Source organism: Brugia malayi (genome assembly GCF_000002995.4).
Source record: "Brugia malayi strain FR3 genome assembly, contig: Bm_v4_Chr2_contig_001, whole genome shotgun sequence".
NCBI lineage: Eukaryota > Metazoa > Nematoda > Chromadorea > Rhabditida > Onchocercidae > Brugia > Brugia malayi.
The window spans coordinates 13,130,849-13,136,848 of record NW_025062476.1 but is presented as its reverse complement, the minus strand read 5'-3'; positions in this window follow the sequence as shown (position 1 = coordinate 13,136,848).

Genomic DNA, 6,000 nt, shown 5'->3' with positions numbered 1-6,000 from the left:
ATTATAATTTTAGACTTTTTTTTTTTTTTTTTGAAAATAATGAAAATATCATTAATACTATTATAATTTTAAATATTTGTTTTTATGTGTCTTTCTTTCTTTTTTTTTTTTTTCTATGAATAATGAAAATATCATTGAGAAATTAACAAGTAAACAATAAATAATAAATAAGTAATAACTAGTAAATAAATAAGAAATTATTATAAAATAATGAGTTACATCGATATACAATCAAATATTTACAAAAAAATGATTGTATTAGATGAGATGGAATAAACATTGACGATGAATTGATGAAATTGGGTATATTAAAAATGGTAAAAATTCATTCCATCCATTTTATCAATCAAACACAAATAACACTCTAATACTATTAATTCCTTTTTTATTAAATGCTAAAAGCTAACTTTTATCATTCTCATCTAAAAATTTAATCAATATTTTCCACTAAATTAATTTATTCCTTTTCTTTTTTTTTATTAAATAATAAAAATAAAATAATTTAAAAAAAAAAAAGTTTCTCATAATAAATGATACAAAAAAAAAAAAAAAAGAAAAAACTATTATTATATTAAACAATATTCATTTCAAATTAAAATGATAACAAAATTATAAAAAATTATTTATTTGAAATATTTTTCAAATAAATTTTTTGTTTTTAATAATATGATAAATGATTGTTATTAAATAATATTTTTCAAAATTTTCATACAATTTCTATTTTCTAACACTTTTTTTTTTTTTTTTTTCATTTCTCTTTATCAAATATTCATTAATTCATTGCAATCAAAATTCATTCATTCTTTCAATCATACTTCGCCCATTTCTTTTTACCCTTTTCATTACCCCTCGCAATTGTCTACCCGTGAATTTTGGTAAATTGTAAGAAATATAAACGAACATTTCCTACCATTTCAAGACATATATAACAAAAAGATTTTTTCTTTTTTTTTTTTTAAATTTTTCTATACGTCTGTAATATCATCAACCATTCAATTTCTTTTTTTTTTCCTCCATTCTTTTTGAACTGTTTTTTTTTTTCATTTTTGCGCCAATCCCTGCCATTTCTTTCATTCCTTTCCCAAAAATTTTTCCCCTACCTCTCATTTTTACCCGTATTTTCAAACATCAAAGGATGGAACGATAACGACTTTAAAAATTAAACAAAATATTTCGTTCACCTTTTTTTTTTCTTTTTTTTCCGAGGAAAGTTTTTTGATGTCACAATACAACGAATAGGTTGAAAAAAATAAAATAAAAAAGAACGATTTCTTCTGTTTGTTTTTTTTTCTCTCTTTAAAATAAAAAAAAAAAAGAGAAAAAAATATTAAGAAATTTTATTTAATATATAGTAAAATAATATTATTAATAGTTATGAAAAATAAAAAATGAAAAATAAAGGATAAAATGGATTATTATTAAACTTTCCATTGTTCATAATTCCCTCAACAATATAATTCATTTTATTTGAGAAATGATTCAGCTAGCAATTATCTTAAATTCAGATATAATTAACCAAACAGAGTTAATTATATCTGTTTGATCAAAAACTTCACAACTTATTGGTTTGACATAAATGAGTTAAAAGAGAGAGAGAAAGAAGCGCTAAAGAATGAAAATAAAAAAAAAAAAAAAAGGTTTTCTGATTGGGTAAATAAATGATGGAAATGTATTTAATGATTGGTTAGTGTAAACAAGTGAAAAGATAATTCTAAACGTTTAGCATTTAACTAGCTTTGCTACATTTTTGAAGTGAATAAATTATACTTTTTTTTTTCTTTTTTTTGCCAGAATAATATATTTCTTCCTTATGTTCAAAAAAATAAATTATTTATTCAATTTAATTAAATACGAATTAATTAAATTTCTCATAAATTAATGTTACATTTAAAAAAAAAAAAAAAGCAACAAAAATGTTTACTTTGTATATTTTTACATTAATTATTCCTCTTATAGATATGAAAAATTTTATCAAACTTTTTAAGTTTAAATTTGTAAAAAGAGAAAGTTAGAGTGAAAGAGAGAGAGAGAGAGAGAGAGAGAGGAAAATAAAAGAAAAGGAATTTAATTATTATTCATAGATTAGTAATGAATGTTAACAGTTGAAATGAAAACGTTATGAAACGTGAAATACGCATAATAATTGAATAATTAACATTGCTCCAATTATACTTCCATTAATCCAATTCATTTCATTTCATCCATTCATTTCATTCATTCACTTATTCATTTCATTTCATTCCATTTATTCATTCATTCATTCATTCATCCATTTCATTTCATTCATTCATTCATTTCATTTCATTCCATTTATTCATTCATTCATTCATTCATTCATTCATTCATTCATTCATTCATTCATTCATTCATTCATTCATTCATTCATTCAGTTATTCATTTCATTTCATTCCATTTATTCATTCATTCATTCATTCATTCAGTTATTCATTTCATTTCATTCATTCACTTATTCATTTCATTTCATTCCATTTATTCATTCATTCATTCATTCATTCAGTTATTCATTTCATTTCATTCATTCACTTATTCATTTCATTTCATTCCATTTATTCATTCATTCATTCATTCAGTTATTCATTTCATTTCATTCATTCACTTATTCATTTCATTTCATTCCATTTATTCATTCATTCATTCAGTCATTCACTCATTCACTTCATTTCATTCATTCACTTATCAAATTCCAATGAAATTAGTTTCACAATTGAACGAATGAATTAATTAAACTTATTTATAGTCTTTTTTTTTGACTATAATGACAGGAATTGTTACGTAAACTGATGATGTCCTTTCCCTTCCTTCTCCTTCTCCTCCTCTTCTTCTTCTTCCTCTTCCTCCTCCTCCGCCTCCTCCTCGTGTCCTTTTTGCTTATCGATGCTTTAAATGTTGATGAAAAATATTGTCGCTACTATCCATGGCGTCATTTGTTCGACATTTTCCATGTAATAATGATCATTTGAGAAGAGAGAGAGAGGGAGAAAGAGGGAAAAAAAAAGAATAGTAATAATAATAATAATGATAAGAAAGAAGAGAAGTATGTGAAAATTTAATTTCTATAAGAGAGAAAGAATGTGAAACAGGAAAAAAAAAATTTTTTCTTTTTTTTTTTTTCTTCTTAAATTAATAGTTGAACGAAACATATAAAACTATGAGGGTACAATGATCCTAAATTCTTTCTAATCCAATTAAACTAAATAACAACAAATGATGAGATGTCATTAAATTGAGAAGAAGAAAGAAGAAAGAAAGAAAAAAAAAATGATGAAAAGAGGGAGAAAATACGATAAAGATGTGGTAATTAAGTAAGTAAATAGGTAAATAGGTTATCAATAATAATAAAATTGTGTTGACAATAATAATAGTAATAAATATATTACAAAGTAAATAAAGATTTGAATGATTTTAAATAGTTTAATGTGATAAATAATAGTTTGAAATTTTACAAAAAAAAAAAAAAAAGAGTCACAATATTTAAAAGCTGTCGTAAAGCTTCTCAACCATCAAACAAAATAGCTAACTTTTTTTTTTTTCTTTTTTTTGATCGCTTTTAAAATATCGGAAGATAGTAGCAGAATGAAATGAATCAATTTTTAATTTGCACAATTCATTTTTTTCTTTTTTCGTTTTTTTCATTTTTATTTTTTAAGCCTATACCGCTTTTCAACAAGTATCATTTGAAATGCATGCATAGCTCTGTCATTGCACTATTAGCTAACAAAATAATGTCACAAAATACCACTCAGAAAATAAAGCTTTTCTCATTGTTATTTCTAACTTTTAAATAAAATTTAAAAAATGAAAAAAAAAAAAACGCTAATTAGAAGATTGATATCATAATATTTTTTTACAGAAGTTATTTGGTCAGAATTTTTCGCTATCAATATTATCGATGGTATTACACTAAACGCTCAACCAGTAAACAATTATTTTATTCAAAATCATTTTCAAAAATTTTTCAACCAATAAAATTCTCCACAATTGATGAATTTAAAATTATTTATTTAAATTTAAATAAATAAATTAGCATTTTCTTCTAAAATATAATTTAATAATTTCTTTGCTCCATGAAATAATCATATGAGATAATGCAAATAATTTAACGTGTAATTGTGACCGAAATACGTCACTTACGTGAAAAGTACTGGAGAAAAAAATCAACAGAATGTAAAAAAAAATCATTTTACTTTTCAAGCAAAAATAATATCAGCAACTTACGTTACAAATATACATTATTCTTAACGAAAAAAGACTAAACATTAACATAACGTAAACTCGATTACGTCAACAAATCACGTTATCACGTTATTGAGATTAGTCCTATATACATGTATGTATGAATTGATTCAATTCAATAAAATTCTTCAAATTTCATCCAAACCATTCTTTTCTTTTTTCAAAAAAAGAAAAAAAAGTGAATATATTAATAAAACGAAACTCTTAAAAAATTTCATTTTATAAAATGATGAGAAGATATAAGAGAAGAAAATGAAATCAACTGTAAATTTTTAATGACCACTAAAAAATATTAGTCTGAAATTGAGAAATTTCAGAAAAAAAATAGCTCTATCCTGAAATACAATAATAAATATTCCTAATATAAACAAAAACAAAACAAAAAAAAAATTTACAGATGAGTAAACGAAATTTTTCTCACAGTTGAAAAAACAAAGTGAAATAATGATTGGAAGCAATCAAAAATTGGTAAGAAAGATTTAAATAAAACTATTAAATGTGCTACCATTTTTTTTTAAAAAAAATTTTCATCCATTATTTTATTGATAAGAAATTGATAAGGATGAATTTGCTTCTTAATTTTTTTTATTTATCTGTGCTTTTTTTTTTTGAAAAATGAATACTTTGAATTGAAATAATTATTCCAATCCTGTTTTTGAATGAATTTGATCATTTACAAGGGAAAATGGAGAAAAAAAAGGAAGAATTTTCCAGTAGAAACAAAAAATATGTTAGTTTAAAAAAAAAAAAAAACAAAAATGATTAATTTTTATTTTAATTTCTAAAATCCTTTAGGCATATTTCAAAATTTTTGTTAGAAAATTGCCATAAAATTAATGGGAAAAATTTTATCGAATAGAATTTGTGAACATTTAAATAAATAATTACAAAATGAATAATAAACAAACTTTGATGTGATAAGCTAATATCATACAGTGATAAATTTTTGCTTTAGTTTTTTATTCATTTATTTTTTAAACGTCGCAAATAATTTTTGAGCAAATTGAATTAAATTTAAAAACAAAAAGGAGAGGACTAATGTGTATATTTTGATAAAAAAATTTGATAAAAAAAATTTTTATTTCTTATAATAAAACTATTTCACTAAATGATAAATACATTGATAAACATTTTAAATAGTATATTATCACAAAAATTATGTTCGCATAATAATTTGTTAAATATAAACAGCTACTTCTTCATGAAGGATATGTTTAACAAATAAATATTAAATTTTATTTCTAAATATTTAATTTAAAATTGAAACTTTTTACTTTTAGCAAAGGAAAAAAAAATGAAACGATGGAATAAAAAAACATTATATGATATTTATCATTTATAAAAAGCATTTTAAAATATTTCGTTAAGCAAAGAGTAAAAAGTTAAACTTATTGGATGGCATTGATGAAAAGGAGAGAATTTGAAAAAAAAAAAAGAAAATTAACTTGATGTAATATAAATAATAATGCATAAATATGGATCGAACATATAAACCCTTTCTCTCTCTCTCTCTCTCTCTCCCTCCTTTGACGATAAGTGAAATTCAATGAAGCTGAAAATGTGTTATAAGCTAAATTGAAAAATGTTTGATGATATTAAAAAGCATCACAATTTCTAAATTGCAAGGAGAAAAAAAAAAAAAAAAAAAACAAAAAACAAACAAACAAACAAACAAGAAATATATAAATAGAAATAAATATTATTAAATATTTGATAGTGTGATAATATTTGATCTGAATTATAATT